We start from the raw sequence: 19380 nt of genomic DNA on the forward strand, positions 1-19380 counted from the left end.
TTAAATTCGACTTATCTTTAGTATAAATTAAAATGTTACTGTCACCACCAGACTGAGCCAGGAAACCACAACTGTGGCTATTTAGAAGTCTATTTTAAATTCAGGAAAAAAGCCATATACCTAAATATTTTATGGCTAATTGCCATTTGGCTTCAGATCTAGATCTCAGTGTTCAGGATAATGCTTACTATTGCTATTGCTGCATGCCATTGCTTCTGTATTTGCTGATACTGTGCTTAGAAATTTATTTTTCCTCTTTTGAGGAAACGGCACCATCTAGAAGGGCAGTTTGGCCTCCACTTGGGGTCAGGCATTTAAATCAGCATAAAGATAGTCTGCTGCATATATTTTGACTGATTTTTTCATGACAACTCTGCTTCTTCCCTTGCAGTGCTATAGGGAAATAAAAACTTGTAGTAGGCCGGTATAGTGATTGTCTGAACATATGTGTCCAGCTCTAAATTCCAGCATAATTTAAAATTTTTGCCACTGATATATGCACTTTCAGCGTGTGTGAAATGGTCTGGTTATCTACAGCAGAAATAATTTTCTAATGAGACTGCTACTAGTGTGGAATCATGGTCCAGACATCAAGTGGAGTCAATGTTGTTGTCTAGCCTCCAGACAATGATTTTCCTCTAGATCACCTTCTAAAACATCTACCAGGAAAGCTTATCTGAATGCCCAAAACAGCTTAAGCTCAAGCATGTCTGTGCAGACATTTCTGTCATAAACAGGCTGACCTGTGTGCAAATGCAGGCTAACACAGCCTGCTCTGGTTAGGCTGCAAAAATACCATGCTATCTGCAATTTGGGGGACTGTTGGAATGGCCCGACTCCCAAAAAGCCTGGGTTTGGTCTCTCCCCAGAGAGCTCTGTTCTACACTTGCAGGTCCTCATTTCCCCCAGAGCCCAGCTGTACCTGTTACTCTGCCTCCTTCTGTCCCATAGCCCAAAGCCCTATCCCTCTGAGTCCTGTTCCTCTTCCCTGCAGCGTGTTTCCACTCTCTTGAACTCTCCCCCATCCCTCTCCGTGCTCTGCACCGCTGAGTTTGAAGGCAGCAAAGGCGGCCTCTCTTCCCTGCAAGCAGTGGGAGCCCCTTCTCCCTACACTTTTCGCCTCCCCGCCAGCTCCCGGAATGCCTGTGCCAGAGCCGCTGCTGGCCTGACTGGCCGGGCAGGCTGCTCACACGAGTGCAACAGAACCCACACGGGGTGCAGGCCCCGGCTCACGAGATGCAGGTCCCGGCTCACGGGGTGCAGGTCCCCGCTCACGGGATGCAGGTCCCGGCTCACGGGATGCAGGTCCCCGGCTCACGGGATGCAGGTCCCCGCTCACAGGTGCAGGTCCCCGCTCACGGGGTGCAGGTCCCCGCTCACGGGTGCCGGCCCCGGCTCACGGGGTGCAGGTCCCCGCTCACGGGATGCAGGTCCCGGCTCACGGGATGCAGGTCCCCGCTCACGGGTGCAGGTCCCGGCTCACGGGTGCAGGTCCCGGCTCACGGGTGCAGGTCCCCGCTCACGGGGTGCCCCCGCGGTCCGGCGGCTCCGCGCCGGGAGCGGCGAGAGCGGGCCCGGCGCTCCGGGAGGCACCAGCAGCACCTAGCGGTGACAGCCGCGCCGAGCGCCCGCTCCGCCGAGCGCCTCTCTCCGCCTCAGCCACCAGCGCCGCGGCTCTTCCCCCTGCGGAAAGGGAGTTCCTCCAGCCGCCGTGGCTCTGGAGAGGGTTATAGTTCAGCACCTCTGCGAGCAACTGAGTCATGCCACGACCTCGGCCTCCGCCAAGCCCAGAATAGGAACCCGGTACATCCTCGCCTTTGGAGACTGGAAACAAATTGTTTGATACAGATCACTTCACATGCAATGCCCTGACTTTTCCCATGACATTTGTCTCTTTTTCATAGAATTGTAACTGTAGCGCTTTTCGTCACAAGCCCTTTACTTAAAGGATTTGAGTAGTTTCCCTGTCTGGCCAGTGATTTCCCAAATGCTATATACTGTGTAAAGGCATTGAGGTGTCAGGACCTGATTGTCCATGGAAATATTACAAAACTTGTATTTATGTGCACGTTTTATTAGTGAGTTTTTGAGCAATGCATGCACACTCCTGACCAACAGAACTACTCCCAGCCTTGTGGAGGAAAGAGCAAAACAGTAGCAGGGAAATGCTAGAAGATTTTAGGGTAAACAATCTTTTTTTTTTTTTTAATAGAAAAGTACCATCCATTATATCTTTAAATGTTGACAGATATTTATGTAGTCTTATGCTACTTATTGTTCAGTGCCCAGTGCTGCATCTGGAAGTCTTAGGAGGAGGAAAGGTTGAAGTGTCTTCTGGAAATTACATGTGTAATTGTGGCATTTGGTGAGGTGTTCTATCCCTGAGGCTTAGATAACCAAATGACTCACTCTACAGTAAAACTGAAAAAGAAGGCAAATAGTGTCCCAGCACAGAGCACAACCTTCACTGTGTTCTGCTTTGCCCACCCAGGCTGCTGCACATCATTATTTAAAATTCAATCCACTAAATTGAAAGATATCATCCTGTATGTTAGGGAAATGGAGGGACAGTTATTTACTATTCACATGTAAATTAAGACAATATTCTAAGAAGATACTATCACAAAAAAAAACTCATCTAGAGGGTAGGTTTTTTCAGTTTTAGGAAAGATGGGGAAGAAAAAAGAGGCACAGATACGATGCCACTGTGAATGGGGCAGTTTGCTCAGCACTTTCCAGACTATGCCTGACTCAAGCCTTCTTCCAGAGTTTGAGTTTTGGGCAGAATACATACCTACATTGCAACTATTTTGTATCCTTTACCTGTCCTATGCTTTCCAGTGTGTTTTAAAATGGAAGGCAGATAAAAAATGTTATGCACATAATGTATTGACTGTTTCAATCAAGGTATCAAAAATGCATTGCTGCATGAGCAGATGTAGTGATATAGTTCCTTGATTAAGGAAGAACTGAGAAATTATGAACAGGCAAACAATTACATGTTGTATAATGATCATCTCGGTGGATCTATGCAGTTACTTCTCTGAAATGCGAATTGGGAGCACACCCACTGCCACCACAATTGGCTGTCATAGCACTGATGAGCCATCATACAATTACACTGTTTTTATATAGCTACAACATACTGTCAACATGAATGACAGGATCAGTTTACAGAGGGAAAATAACCCAGCCTCATTATGTATGCACACATACATATGCAAAGCCATCAGTGCAGGCCATTCTATCTGAGGATTCAGCTGATAAATAACTGAGGCTCTTATCTGGCGATTTTTAAATGTCACTAGACCAGCCCAGATGTGTTTTTATCCTTTGACTGCCGGGTTGCTTGTCCATCAGCAGGGTCCATCCTATGGCTTTATGCGGTTGTCGCTAACGGCGTTCAGGCGTTGTGCATCACCGCGGGGACAGCGCGGCACATCAGCCTTCCCAAATCCACGTTTTGATGCAGCCCCCCGGCCTCGCAGCGATTCCCCGCGGGCGGCCCCGGGCAGCGGTGGGGCCGCGGAGGGACAGCGCTGCTTCTCCCGTGCGCTCCGCGCCGCGTACGCTCCTTTCGTCGCGGATTTTCCGCCGCTGTCTGCGCTTCGGCGTGAGAAAACTGCCGCTTCCCTCCCCGGGTTCATCTCGACCCCATTAGCCCCAGGCGAACAAGGGGACATCGCAACGGGGAGACGCTGACACAGCTCCGGGCCCGAGCGAGGGGCTCAGTCACGGGCAGGAGACCGCGCTCCGCCTGGCCGGGCGGTGTGTCCGGGCGGCTGCACGGGAGCCCGGAGCCCCGCGGCGCCTCTCCGAGCCCCCAGCGCAGCCGCTTCCCCGCTCCCCTCTCCCATCACAGCCACAGCAACGCAGCCGGCCCTGCCCCTTCCAGCAGAGAGGGAAGAGGCTGGATTTAAACACAAACATCGCTCCGCCGCTCGGTGGATTATTTTCGCTCTTTTCTGGTGCCTCACCTCCACCCTCAGCCCTCCCCACGCCGGCGGCACTTGAACCTGCCCGCCTGAAAAGTGTGCCATCCCCCCTCCCCGACCCCCTCCTCTCCGGGCCGGCTCCGCCAGCCCCCCTCCGCAGGGCCGGGCCGGGAGAGCCGCTGTGCTCCGCGGGACCCCTCGCCGGCCCAGGGAGGCCGGCTGCGACCAGCGGGGAGGGCGGCGAGGGCGGCGAGGGCGGCGAGGGCGATTCGCTTGCTAGAGAAATGCCCTGTTGAACTTTGAATATATTAGTTGACATCAGTGCGAGTTGGGGCTGCCAGCCCCTAGCTCCCTCCTCCTTCCCTACCTCCTCCTCCTCCGCCTCCTTCTCCTCCTCCCCTCGGTCTCCGATGGAAAGAGTTGAAGCCGTGCTGATAGGAGCCGCCTGGAAGAGACAGCGGAGCGCCCGGGAGGACTTCGGTCCCAAGTCCGGCCGCACCGCGGGGCCGCTGCCCGCCGCCGCTCGCATGGCCCGAGGCGGCACTCCCTGAGCGCCGGGCTGGGCAGACCCGCCGCTCCGCTCCCGTGCTCGCCCCGAGCCCAGCCGAGCCCAGCCGAGCCCAGCCGCGCCGCGCCGAGCCCAGCCCCGCCGAGCCGAGCCCAGCCGCGCCGCGGCTGCCCCCGCTCCTGCGGCAGCCGGAGCGCGATGTGCCGGTGAGCCCCGCACCGGGAGCCCGGCGGCCACCCTGTAAGCGCAGCGCGGCGGCGGCCCGGGGGGCGGGCGGCGGGACGGGCCGGGGGGCGCGCAAACTTCCCAACTTGGCGGGGTCGGGGCGAGCGGGCGGCGCTGGGAAGGGGATCCGGGGAGTTGGGAACCCCCGGGCTGCTGCGCGTCTCCAACGCCCCCGGCGCAGCACCCGGTGATGGAGGGCCGGGGGCAGCCTGCGCGGCGTGGGGGTGTGTTTGTGCCCGGCGCTCGGAGCGCCGTCCTCCTGCCCGCCGGGGAGGCAAAGGGGCTATTTTTTTTGTAGCTGTGTTCGCAGTCCGGCAGCGCTGGAGAGCACGCTAGCTCGGAGGTGGCAGTGGAGGTGGGTTTTTTTCCTCCTCTCCCCGCCACCTTCCCAGCTCTTCCTAAACCCGCTGAGGGGGGCTGTGGCGGGAGCGAAGGGGTGCAGTGGTGGGAAGCCGGATAGCCTAGACGAAGGGATATTAATGATTTTTGGTTTTCAGATGGTAATTTGTCTTTGTGGTAGGGGTGGTCCATTAAATTTCAGCTCACGTCCTGATGGAGATCAAAAGCGAAGGGGAGAGGGAGAGGGAAGCAGAGAGCCTTGTGCTGCTCCTTAGCTCCTCGCATTGTTAGAAACTTATGGGGAGTGTATGGGAGGGTAGGATTTCCAGAAACAACCTTTGTCGACCCAGCTCCAATATTCACACCAAAGTTGGAGACCTGTATTTTCCAACACTACCATCTGCTCCCGATGCTGCCCAGGAGCACGCTTACTGTTACGCCTCAGCGGAAACAAAAGGTGTGCTTGCCAAGTCGGTCCTGAACCTGTCTCTTTATGGGCTTTTAGGTGGAGCACAAATATCGAGGAGTATCTATGTCCTAAAGGTTCACTGTCCTCTGTTGGCTCAGTTTAGACTCATAGATAATTTCCTGTCTTTAGAAAAGGTCTCCAAACATGGTAGATGCCAGGTCCTGTTTTGTTGGGGTTTTTTTCCCTAACTTATTTATCTATTTCTGCTTGGGGTTTACACTTCTTTTTTCCCATTTCTTTTTTCTTCAAACTATTTATGTATGGATATATATTGGTTAGGAATCGTAGTAAAGTTCCGTTTTTTGTTGTGCAAGTGTTCACTCTCATTACAGAAAATACTTCTTCTCATAAATTATAGTCTGAGCTGCAAGAGGTTTGATGTCTTTGCCTCTGGATGGGTTCAGTGGTAGGCTAAGACCCCAAGCTGACTGCACTGTGAACAAAATAGAAACCAACTAAGCTAGAAGTTATAATGGGCTTTGATTCTTTCTGCTACTTGAGATCAGTAGAGATCCCAGGTGAGCAAAGGCAAGGAGGAGGAGTAAGGGTAGCTGGAACAAACTACTCATACAGAGAAGTACTCTTTTGGTTATACATCTGATTTGTACACACCCAAGGCAGAAAACTGGTCGTAACTGCAGAGAAAGTGGCAGTGATAAGAAAAATCCTGCTGATATTTAACCAGATTTTTAACAGAGATTTAGTTTTTAAACAGATGCTTGAATCAACCATATCTTTCATTTTTTTCTCCTTTTGCACTAAAACTTTTCTGATTGGATTGGATGATAAGTAGACGCTGCATTAGGCAATAGTAGGGAATCTCTGTGTTTTATGTTATGCCTCTTGCATTTTCAGTGAAGTCTAGGCAAGTTGTTCTGTTTTTCTCTCGATCTTGCTTTCTTTCCTTAAAGAGGCCAAGTTTTTGTCCTCCCCTGCCAGGGACATGCTAATCCTGAAGTCATGGGGGAGAGAGAGATCCCACCCTTCAGAATACAGATATTTGCTTTGTTCATCCCCCAGCCTGTTAGGCTGATGGAATTGGCAGTGGCTGCCCTCTGTGACCTCCCTCTCTTCCTGCAAAAAGCTGGGGCAACCAGGGAACAGAAAATGTCCAAACTCCAGCAAGTGAAAAAGCACAACCCCAGAGGACAAAAGGCTTGAACAGAGAGGTGCGGGGGACGAGGTTCTGCATAGAAAATAACTTTTAGCAAGCTGGCCTTGATCAGTTCACATTGACTGGAAGTGATGGCATGGGGATGGGTTCAGTAGGAATGTGGGTAGCCCAACAGAAGCTTGATACAAGTGGTGCAGTGGAATTTTAGTTGCTTTGCAGTAAGATGAAAAAGTTCCCAGACAAAATGGCTTTGGTCGTCCACTGTGATTGCCTTTATTCTCCAGGCTGACAGCTGACCTGGGTGACCATAGCCCCAGACTATAAACTCTTTTCCTCTTACCTTGTAGTCAGTTGTAAAAGTGCTGCTCGACTTGGGGTGAGACATGATAGGGCCCTGTTGGAGGGAAAGTTCCTGGAGAGCAGGCTCACTCTGATATTAAACATAGCTCGAACAATAGATTTCTATTTTAGTCAGGATGAATAATCATGCGAACAGACATACTAGGGTTAAATAAGACCATCTACGTGAATATATCTTCCTGAAAACAAATAGATGCCGGGCAAAGTTTCAGTGTGCAGCCGGGGCTGTTGCCTTGCTGTTCGGCAAAAGGGGGCAGTATCCAACAGTGTCAGGGAGCGATCCGCCGCTGCCGCCTCCTTGTCTCGAGCGCTGGCTGGTTCGTGCTCTATCAACTGGGATCTGGGAATTTAAGGTGTTATCCGGTAGCCCATATTCAGGTGGTTCCTTGTAAAGACATCAGAGAGGTTAATTGACTGTCTAAAAGATGCAAGATCAAAGCTGTAATTGTTTTACTTTGTGGTTGCATCACTTCCATATGCTGGTGAACGATTGGAAATTAAGGACAATGCTGTATGATTGCAAAGCTAGTTTTGTTCACCTTTAGTAGGCTAACAGAAGTAACCTTACCCTGTTTTTACTGTACTGATTTTAGGGAAAGCATGATGAAGCCCTATCTTTGGATTGCTGTTGGTATAAATGCCCTCCAAGGAATTGTCGTCACTGTTTTCTGTAGTAAGAAAACCAACATTTTCTTCTCTAAATTTAACTTTCTTTGAGAACTCGTTTGTTTACAGCCTAGAGAAATATATTGATCCATCATAAAATATTGGTTTTAGAATGCATTTAAAAGCCTTTTCACCTTTCATTTATCTATATGCCTGGATTATTAGATTAGCATTTCTTAGTTCATTTTTTACTGGGAGCCATGGGCAATTTAACTGAGGGTCTGTCATTGGAAAGCCATGCACTGGACTCCAGCTTTGTCAGGTCTCCTAACTGTTGCCCACTGCCTTCATGAGAAGAGCTGCAGCATCAGGGGCAGACCAGTCCCAGGAGAGGGGATGTGCTGAGGAGTAGGGAGTCAGTCATTGTAATGTGAAGGTGTTCCACTGCTGGGGTAGTGCCGAGATTCAGAGTTTAGGCGCAGTCCAGTGTGAAGTTTTCAACTGGATTTGCCTTGCTGGAGATCATGCCCATGAGATCATTTCTAGTATAAAACTGAAAAAAGGAAATTTAATTACCTGCAGAGAGTGGTGGAGGCAATTCAGAATGGTTCTCTAGGGGTAAAATTCATTGGTGTTCATTGTGTAGTGGCTGTGTAAGTACCAAATCACACTGAGATCGCAAAGTCAGTCTTAAGTGATGAACTTTCCTTTTATGGACTGAATACTGTGAAGGTGAACTGCCACAATTTTGGGCTGGGTCCTTGTGATTTAGTCCAGGAGACAAACCATGGCATATTGCACTATTCCTGCTGTGCCTTGAAATGGGCTGTGTCTGAGTGTTGTTGCTTCTGAGGATCAAGTCAACAGCTCTTTGTTATTGTTCTGTTACTCAAGGAAACAAAAGTCAACTCGCTGAAGGCAGTATGTCAGATAGTTTTATTGCAGGGATTGTTTCTCTTGTTTTTAGACTGCTGACTTGTCCAGTGTGCCCAGTATCACGACTTATCCCATCTCTGTCCATGGTGGCAATTTCCATTAGTTTCAGTGGGAGCTGAGTGTGAGACTGTGACAGCTCTTTGAGCCTGAAACTTGTGTGGACAGTGCTTTGCTTGCTGGAGATTATTCTTCAAGCACAGTTAACCTCAGTATTTATTTCACCGCTCTTCTCATTGTTGTCCAAAAAAAAAAAAAAATACTGCATGACAGCAGTTATTTCTTACCCCAGGCTCAAACCATGTGAGCAAAGTGCAGCAGAGCTCTGACAGCACAACTGTGACTTTCAGCACGCAGGGTCTCCTTGACTACAGCGCCGCAACTCCCAAAGTTACCTCTGCTTCAGAACTCATATAAAGCACAATTTTTTAAGGTCCACAAAAAATCACTCAAAGTGATTTTCCGAAGATGAGTATATCAGTAGTAATACTCCAGAAGCATTACTGTTATCAAAAATGTATCTACAAACCAAGCGGGTTTGTTTTGTTTCCGAATGTAATAACTTGGAGAGGTAATTTGCATGTGAAGGATGTTACCAAGTTACAAAGTATGACTCTGAATTGGTGGCAGGGCTATTCATGTGCTTGTAATTAAACAGATACCAAAGCACTGTGCTGGTTAAGGACTGGTGTGTCTTTATTTGCTTCTTAGTGAGCTCTAAATGAGACAATAAGCAAACATGCTGATTACTAGTTTTAATCTCCAAATCAATTGTGAACACCTTGGGTGTTTATAAATCATATGTGTAATTTCATTGGTGTTCAGAAAGGGGTCATTTGTGGAGAGAGCACAGAATATTTTCTTCCCAGAAGCTGCTGTGAAGGAGCTTGATCTTACAAGGTGCTGCATGTTCTTCATTGTTGTTAACATGTCTCCGGGAAACAGCACCCAGCACGACCAGACCCTGATAAACACAAACTGTAGCAGTGTCTGACCCCTGTGGCTTTGTTGAGCAGGCAAAATGCTTATGGGCTTGTTAGTCTAGATAACATACTCCCTATTAGGCTGTTGCTGCAAGTCAAATAAATTGCAGAGGGCCAGTTTCAAAGGTTTGACTTTATCCATGGTGCAGCAACACATGGCAGCCAGGATGTAGCAACCTGCAGAGAAGAACCACAATCATCAGTTTTATTTCTGCCAAATATTGTGCTGCACTCAAAAGCTTCATCATAACTTCAGACCCATGAGGCAAACCCACTCTGTAACTGGGAATATCACGGGAGGATCTGGTGATGCTGAATGGATCCTCCAGTAGCCTTGAACCGTCTGTGCTATGGAGGACATACTCTGATGCTGGATAGTCTCAGATATTAAGCAGAGATGCCATCTGCAGTCCAGCTAAGTCCTGCATAGATGATCTAAAAGCCATTTGCAGTTTAAGGGTTTGTGACTTCTGAAGTTTGTATATTTTGCAGATTGTTTGTGCCATAGTCTTCAAAAACTGTTAGCTTTTAAGACAAGCAGATGGCTTTAACAAAATATATTTGCTGGCACCTGGAACAGGTGGATCTGGAATCAATTTATGCAGTGTAATTTTTTCCACACCCCTTTTGGAATAATTTTATACCCTGGAGCCACCTAAGGTGCTTATTATGTAGCCAATAGGGAACAGCTTCTGTCTGACTACATAAGATTTTACACATCTTTTATAGCTAATGCCTAGATTGAAATGCAAAATTTAGTGCTGGGAGTGCATGTGAATTTGTGAAACTCCCTGGAGAAAATGTGGGTGCATGTATCAGTGAATGAATTATGCTTCTCCACAGACAGAGAGCGCTTTTTTTTAGTGGTAACAAATGTCCTGTGTTCAGTGTTTGTCATTTTAAAAGCAGTATTTTTCATTTCAAGTGCAAACCTTGTGTAAACCTTGTGCAGGTTACTGATGTAGAGTGAAAATGAAAAAAATAGCTTCAATTTTATTTGAAAGGATAACAGAATGAAAATTTCTTATGTGGTAGGAAAGTGTCCTGACTCAGAGATCAAATTGGTGGTTCCAAAATATGGCTGTGACAGTTATGACTAGTTTTTTGGGAAAGAAGCAGATCCTGCCTGTCTGCTCAAAGGGCAGGAAACAAACTTCCATGAGAGCTTGGCCGCATCCTCATTCTTGCAGCAGAATCAGGGACAACAAGCTTACCCAGCTGTGTGGATTCATAGTAACTTCAAAGGGGTTTTGAGTGGGTGCTGTGGAACCATCTGCACGACCCAGCGGTAGGATTAGGAACTAAACCTGGGAATACTTTGGGGCCCGCCTCTTAAGGAAAGAGGAGTCTGACTACGGATGGCCTGTTGGGCAGGTTTAATTGCTTTGCTGTGTTGCTTGGCCACGTGGAAGTTGTTTAGCCTGCTGTTTCAACTAAAGGTTGCTTATTTATCTCCTGTGGTGCTGTTTTACAGCATATCAAAGATTAGGGGCAAAAAATAAAGCAAAAAAGGAAAGGGTAAGAAGTTTACTCTGGAAAACTCAGTTTGACAGGGTAATATAGTAAATTCAAGAATGCAGAAAGAGATGCTTTTGGAGCCTGTATATATATGTCACATGGAAGGAAAAACTGGCTAGGTCTCAGAAGTTTGTTAGAGTGATTACAGATCCCCCTGCCCTGCCTCACGTTCCTTTCTCTGCTCTCTCTTCCCAACTGAAGATGATTGTCTGCCAGAAGGAGATTTTCCGACACATGGTTTGGACAGGGCAATCAGTCTATATTTATAAAACACTTAATATTTCACTCTCTGACCTTTTTTTTGGATCCACTCCATATATGAAGGGCAATTTCATTAGAAACACAAAGCTGAGACTTAGTTTCTGCCTGTGTCCGATGTGCTCTTCCAGTCTAAGAGAGCTTAGCTTTTAGTTGTAATTGTAGCTTGTAACCACCTACTTAAAATACAAGACAACAGGCGGAGGAATATCATTAGTGGCTTGTGGTAGGATAAAGATAAATACTTACTCAACATGAGCAAAATAGGAATATGCACTGTAACCATGTGCTGTTCCAATACTGACAAAGGATGAGGTGAAGTTACACATAATATGAAAAATTTCACAGTTCCTGCTTCGTGAGGATAATCAAGTGATATAATAGTACAACTTAGCCTTATTTCCATTTTAATGTCCATGCTCAGTAGTCAGAAGTAATAATCATCAGGGACAGAAAGTGAGGCATAAAAGGACTGTGGCCTGGAGAATTTTGTACTCATCTGGTAAAGATATCATGAATAATGATGCAGATGGGTGCCAGGTAGAGTTGACAGCGACTGAAATCTGTACAAATTTAACTTTGAGGTCTGTGAAAAGCTGGTCTTATGTGACTTGCTCAAGGTCAGAGTGTGTTAGTGGCAGAGACAAGGTTACAAGCCCTGAAAACACTTACTCAAATACTTAATTCTATATGTGTAATTAAATCCTATGAATGAAATGTTTCATCTTGTTGCTTTCCTGTATCAAAGCCCTAAACTCGTGCCTTACAAGACTACGCATTTATCTCCATGCCAGACATTGCCAGTAGGTAACTTGATCATGCAAATCCCTTACTCATCTAAACAGTTCAGTGTAAGTTAGTGTGACTACAGTTTGAGAAAATAAGTGCCCTGCTTGCGTGTGCACTATTGATCCCAACATTTTCAAGATGAACCAGGGATTAATCCTCTATTTTGCATTTTCATATGCATACCAGACATGCATCTATACAGGTTGAAATAAAACAAAAACAAGTGATTAACATCTTTAAAATTTAACATTTCCCCCCTTAACCAACAGAAATTGTTCCCAAGAGAGTAATTTACTATATACTTTCTGTATTTGCCTAGGACTGTACATCAGGAATACAAAACATGATTTTGCTAATGCTATGTGTTCCCTCTAATGAGTCTTTGAAATATTAAACCAGCTTATATTTGGAATGAGTTTTGCACACCTCCTTGTCTATGGTAGCTTTGCAAATCCAGGCTTCACTGTTTTGCCTCAGAGAATTATGAGTTTATTATACTCCTGGAATGCTAATAGCACTTCATTTTTCCCCTAAATTTCTTCTTCATATTTATTTATTGATTCTTCATTTGAGCACAGTTTCACAGATAATGATGGCACTACTGAGAATAGCTGGTGTGAGTTAATTTTAAGAAGGCTGAAGTTACAATGCCGTCCTTTTTTGCCAAAAATTTCTCTGCAAAATTCATAAGCCAAGGCATCCAAAATGCTAAATTAGTTAAGATGATTGGATAAGATTACTGCCAGTGCTATATTTCATTCCTGGTTTCATCAAAACAAAGCACATCAAGGCTGACAAGTCTAAATGGAATTTTTCATTGAAAACTCATGGGTAGATTTGAGGATGATGTGCTTTGGGCAAGCAGTCTTTGGTCATTTGGTCTTTACTCAAATGGAGTACTCACACTGACCTGTGAGAGAACACATGTGAACAGGGTTTTTAGCATTTTACCCTTTAGCTTGCATTTTACTTTTGATTCCTGGGATTCTTCCCCATCTGGTTCCTCCTCGTGGTGGTAGACTCCAGAAAGGTGCTTCCAGTCATTTTTTCTGCCTTCCCTGAAGGCACAGAACTTCCCTGAGGTGATTCATGTTCAAGCTGGTCAACCATTCTAAACAAACATCCAATTTTGATTTAAATATTCAAGAAGGAAGAGAACATCGTGCAGTTCTTGGTTAAGTGTTTAAAATTCAGCAACTCTTGTGATTATGTTGCCTCTTAGTTGCTAGGTTCTTGGTCCTGTTATGCTCTTATCCAAAGAGGAGAGCATCACATTTTCTTGCTGTGGAAGTACTCATAAACTGCAGTCAAGTCATCTCTTCATTTTTCTGTGATATTTCAGTATGATACTGGATTTTCCAATGTTTTTTCAACCATTATTTCTTGATGGCTCTTCTCTGAAGTTCCTAAGCATGCTACTGGCCAAAGAAGACAGTAGTACTGACAGCTACAAAGGTTTGGTAGAGCTGGAACAGCAGAGGTTGTAGAGCAGAACCTAGCAGATAGACAGCAGGAGATAAGGACTGTAAAGCTGGAAGGCAGAAAAAAGGGATAGCAGTATAGGAAGCCCTTGGCATGAGGAGCCTGGTGTGTTACAAGCCTGATGAAGAACTGGAGTAGCTGCAGTGGTAAAAGGCAACAGCAGGTTTTGACTGGCAGAGGAGGATGGCTTGGAGCTGGGTGGGAACTGCAGCAGCAGCACTGCTTGTAAATGAGAGCAGTATTGTATCAAGGGAACTCTGCAGGGAAATGTCAAAAACATCTGTTTGCACTTTGCCTGGGCATAACCAGACTCTCATTCAGGAGCACTATGATGCAGGCAAGGAGAAAAGAGACACTTTAAACTAACTGAGGGCAGAGTTCAGGTAGAATTTCTAGTGACGAAGACATTCCATTCTTGCAAGTGTAAGATCTGAGCTTGCAGAATCAAACTCACTTTTGCAATCTGTACAAATTCATGAAGGTGTTACTAATTTCAGTAAAATGACCTGTGGGTGAGAGCTTACTGGCCTGAGTTCTTGATTGCTAACACAAGGCAAACAGTTAAATTATTTGCAAAAGTTATACTAGTATAGGGTTTGGCTGGACTAACCTTAACTGTGATCCTTGTGGTTTGAGAGGACTCAAATCATCCCATAAGTAGTACAGTTTCTGGTTTTAGTTTGGAAAGATGTTATCATTTAATGAAAACGCTTTGTTTTCTGGCAGCCTACTCTGCTATCCATTTACAAAGTTCTCAGAGGGCTTGAATGTCCATGAAAAGTTCAAGAGCCCAATTCTACTCACAGATAGACGAGTGCAGCCTCAGTGAAGAGTTCCAGTTGTGCTTGACTAAGGACTGTAATATGAGCCCAAAAAATCAGACAAGTTTGTACCTATGAAACCAGATTGCATAGGAATGGTATTGGTCCAGAGGCACTCTCCAAAATGAGGTCTGCAAGATTATGCCGTTGCAAAACCCAGCACCAAGAGAAGCATTTTTAGTTTTAATTTAAAAAAAACGTGAAACCACATGATCTCTATTTCTGCTGAATTTCAGGCTTCCACATGTTTAAGCATAAGATGCAGAAGTAATTGATTAGAAACAGAAGTAAAATAATGAGGCTTGCTTTTTTTTTTCCTTTCCCAAGCTGATTCAACTGAGGAAGGAAAAAAAACTTCTAAAGATTTTACGTGAGTTGAGTAAGACTTTTCTCCACAAATAGACCAAATGAACTACTGAAGTGCTTCAGTGAAGTTATCGTAACAGCCTTGAGCCACTGGGATTATTTCCATGGCAGATTTCTACCTGATAGAAATGGGTTTAAATTAATAGTATAAAAAATTGGAAATAATCTGATACATGTAGTTCTAATGGTCTAAAATATTTGTCGAAGAGACAGGAGCCTGGCACTGCAACAAGAGACATCGGTAGGAAGAGTTCAATTTATGCAAGTTAAAATTGGAGTTTTCATCTTAAAAAAACCCCCAAAAAGTTCCCGTTTCGCAGTTCTTATCCAATGAATATTTGGTTTCGAAATTGGCGTACTACCTGAGTCAGAGCTGCAGGAGATGGCCCCATGTTTTCAACCTGACAGTGCCTCTTTAAAATGCTGTATAATTTAGGCATCTCTTATTTGTTTTGAATAGCAGAGCTAACATGTCTGTCAGTCACAAAGACTTGATAGACATGATTAGAAGGCAGGAGATCAGGAAAAATGAGTCTTACCACAGCCAACTCTCCCCAGTGAAGGAGTGGCTGGGTGGCATATTTACAATTAAGGTGTAACTGAAAGCTTTTTTAGAAATGTGCTTTGTAGACTGCATTGAAATGGTGTTTTCTATTACGACCAGTTTCTGGAACAGATTATCATGATTGTAGGAAGCACTTCAAAGCAGACTGATGTAGGAAGATCTTTCACCAAAAACTTCTTCTTCTCTGTAAAACAGAAATCTGCAAATGTGTCTGCAATCTGTGTTGTTTCAGCTACAACAGCATTTATTTGATAGAAATGGTCTGCTCTTAATTTCCAAAGTACTACAAAGCTCTTTTTATTTTGCTGGCCCCTCCATTTCACAGAGGGGTTCAAAGGTTGTGTTTCCTTTCTCCCATATCCTTCTAAATTTCTGTTTGGTATTTTTGAAAGGCTAAGATTTAAAGATTATATTGAAATACAGAGCTGCATCTGATAAAGTCAGACACTAATTTAATATATTGGTGGCCAGACTTTCATAGGAGAGACTGTAACACATTGCCTAGTCCATTCCCCCAGCTCAAATAGCATCAACCAAACCTCCATCATTCAGCTGAACACATGCTCAGCTGAACTCAACAGTAGCTAAACCATGGTAGGACCTGGAAATGCCCTTAAAATATATTAATTTCTGAATTTTCACACACAAGACTAGTGATATTCCATTTCATCAAGACTGCTAAAAATCTTACTTGTAGGCTTAAGTCTGTATCTTTGAGAATTGAAGTCTTCTGCTTACTAGCAAACACAGGACCAAATGTGAAAAGTCATCTTTCTGGCTGGGATAAGACCAGGTGGTAACAGCACATTGAACTGTAGTGGGATGCCAGCAAATTATTCTTGGTTTTCAAGGATGTTGAAAAGAGAGGAAGCTTGTGCAGAAAATGAAAGGCAGCCATAAGAACAAAGACAAGAACCAATTAGAACTGTCTTGCTCCACTATATTTAGTAGCACATGCAGAGGACAGGAAGAATTTACAAAAAAAGTCATCATTGTTGTTTTGTGTAATATAGTATTATATTATTACAGTATCCAGCTGTAATATAACACACCCATTGCATTGTCCTTTACAAGTCCTAAGTGAACAAATTAAGTGAACAGGGAGGAAGATGAGACAAAGAGAAGTCAAATCTCTTGTCTAAGCTTATAGAGGGAGGCAGTGAAAGACAGTCCTGCAGCCACAAACATTTTTTTGTGTTTGATACCAGAAATATGATGGGTTCTTTATGTTAAAGCAGGGCCTTGAAATAGTCTCTGTACATTCTGGGAAGTTATTTTTTCTGATAAAGCAAGGCCGAATGCTCTTGTAGGATATATTATGAATACTTATGGTAAGTGTTAAAAAATAAAGTTTTTATATCCACAGTGTCATTAAATGAACAATTCTGACAATTCAGAATACAATTTATTTGTAAAATGTGGTGAGTAAATGAAGTTATCTTATGCAGAGGACTTATTCTGGTTCTTCCTGAAAAAGTACAGATCACACTCAAATAAGCTTCTAAAGCAGGCAACTCTGTGAACACTTCCTTACAATTTCTTTTCTCCAACATAGAAAATTAATAGCCAAGCACCAATTTTGTCTGTATTTTTAGAAAGCATAAATTAATCTACTTAATATGTAGTGTGTTTCTTGCACTTCCACATAATTAAATAATATTTGTTCTTAGAAACTATTCATCCTGTGTAAACCTGCTTCCTGAGTAAATATTTCTTTAATTACTAGAACAAATAGATTGTGGGATTTGGAGTCGATTATCACAGCGTTTCTTTCCCTGATGTGTGCTTCAGATGTGCACAGCAGAGAGGTCTCCTAAACACAGCCAGGAAACACAGCAACCAGCTTTTTTGCAGTTTGAAAATAAATACATCTTATGAATACTTCACACCTACAGAACCCTTCATTTGGGGATTACAAAGTGCTTTTCCATGTTTTGTTGGTATTATTTATTTCCATTTTAGGGAAGGATAAAGTGAAATGGAAAGAGAGAGACTAGGGCCCACATGCAACATCCCCATGTTGTATTAATACAGATATCTGTACTAAAATGTATATGGTTGTATTCTGCTTGTGTAGAACAGCCGAGGACACAGCTTTTCCTACAGGCTAATGATGTACAGCCTCTAATTTTGGATGTCTGGTAGTGCATTTCTGGTCTCAGGGGTCCTAAAAGCTCAAAGCAGATGGAAGTCATGGAGAGCTAGAGACACTAGGGATCTCAGAACCGTGCCTCTCCAGCAAGGCATGTCATTGTCAGATTTGGCTGCTAGGGTTCAGTGGCTTATGAGCAGGGTGTGCAGTTAGTGGCAGAGCTGAGAGAGGAGTGCAGGGGTCCAGTTTCCTGGACTTGCTGTGCCTGAACAGAACAATTTAGTCCCAGATGCATATCCTTGTCTTCACTGCACAGCTCATCTAGGAGGTTGGAAGCTCTATGTGAACAGTACAACAGCAAAGCCATGTGCCTGTCCTCAGTGTCTCTGTGCTTGCCTCTGGGAAGGTGTGTGTATATGTGGGTGTCACTGTTTCCCAGGATTTTTTATGTTGAGACTGTATAGGAGTAATTCCCCAGAAGTTATGGGAGAAATATATTTCCTGTGGGAGGAGTGTTTAAGAGTTGTCAGCATCTTCATGTTTCTTAACTGCAGGGTAAGGAGTTTCTGATAGGGGAGGGTAGATTTTGAGCTCTGACTTTCTCTTGCTGAGTTAATTAACCAGAGTTTAAAGCACTTCCTCTCCTGAGCTGGAGTTTCTTATGTGGGAAAGACAGGTAAGAAGCCATAGCCAAATGAGATCCCCAATTAAGGATGCAGGTGAACAAGGCCTGTAAATGACTATCTTGAGTCTGAGCAGAAGACTGTGTCTGCCGGTAAAATACTGTTTGGATATACCCTTAATAAAAAGAAAGGGTTTACTGTGGAGTCAGCAGCCAAAACACCCTTCCTGCTGTTAGAGTGCAGCATGTCACATGTGCTGAGCCTCCTCCTGGCTTTTTTTCAGGATTACAGAGAATGGAGTAGGCATTTGGAGAAGACTTTGGAATATCAGAGCTGAGAGGGGCAATGGGATGCTGCATGATACCATGTTATTGGGAACAGTTCTCGGCACCTGCTTGTCTTTGGATGGGTTAAATTCAGAAAGCCATCACCACTCACACATGTACTTACAAAAGTCGTGTCTTCTGACAGTTGCTGTTTTCTTTTTTCCTCACTGGAGCTTTTAGATGTAGCTGAACCTGGTCAGATGATGGACTGTGAAGGAACAAATATGTCACTTAAACAAAAACCACTTTAGCACCTAATAGGTTGAGAGTTTTATTTCTCTGTGCACATTAGCTCACTGTTCCTTCATGGCTCTCAAGGGCTCTAGTTTAACAGCAAAAGTGGCAAGTGTCCAAGTAAGTACCTGGATGTTGGTAGTGCTAATACAGCCTGTGCCTTGTCAGCTATCACAGCTGGGTGTGCCTACCTGTGCAGTGGTTGCATCTCCTGCCCGTGGTAGAATGGTAACTAAATAGTGCCTTTAATGTGGTTTAGTGGAATCCTCTCAACCACAAAAAGATGCTCAGACTGCGCAATACAGTATCCGCTCAGGGAGTTAATAGGAATTACCTACTGCAATTTCGATTTACATCCTGGATTATTGGGCAATAATTTCCTTTTTGCAGGAAGTTCTAATTGACGCAGAGGTCAGATGGTGCTGGGACAGGAAGTTTAGACCAGCTCCAGGAGGATGTCTGATGGGTGCTCTCTGCCTCAACTTTCCACAGTGAATGAGCACTAGAGTACATGTAGTCTGTTTTGTTCATTGAGATCAAAAGTTCTTTGGGGATGAGAAGTTACTCCATGGATTGCAACTTGTGCAGTGCCACTCATGTGGAACCTCTGCCTGTCTCTGTAACTCAGATAGCAGTGGGAATCCATCTGAAATCCAAGCACCTTGTGGTTTAAATGCTTTCTCTGTGTTTTCAGATAGCAATCTCTTTAGCTCTTTGAGGCATTTAATGAAAATTGTTTTAACAGGGCCACAGCGTCATAGAGAGCATTGTGTGTGTTTTCATGCTGTGGGGGGGTGCAACCATACAGTACAGCTAGAGCTGGAGCATTTTATT

The 19380-nt window shown here is 44.7% G+C and overlaps 1 protein-coding gene across 4 annotated transcripts in view; it reads left to right on the forward strand.

Annotated features, from left to right (window-relative positions):
* Window positions 1-4597: 4597 nt before the first annotated feature.
* The window catches only part of SEMA5B (semaphorin 5B), a 269546-nt gene continuing 254763 nt past the window's right edge, over window positions 4598-19380 (forward strand). For 3 of the 4 annotated variants that reach the window (XM_039554919.1, XM_039554921.1, XM_039554922.1), the window contains exon 1: window positions 4598-4683. The gene's annotated coding sequence lies outside the window, so the exon portion shown is untranslated. The remainder of the gene's footprint in view (window positions 4684-19380) is intronic. The other variant, XM_039554920.1, reaches the window with a different exon arrangement.

Source organism: Corvus cornix, chromosome 7 (assembly GCF_000738735.6).
Source record: "Corvus cornix cornix isolate S_Up_H32 chromosome 7, ASM73873v5, whole genome shotgun sequence".
In the NCBI taxonomy this organism is placed as follows: Eukaryota; Metazoa; Chordata; class Aves; order Passeriformes; family Corvidae; genus Corvus; species Corvus cornix.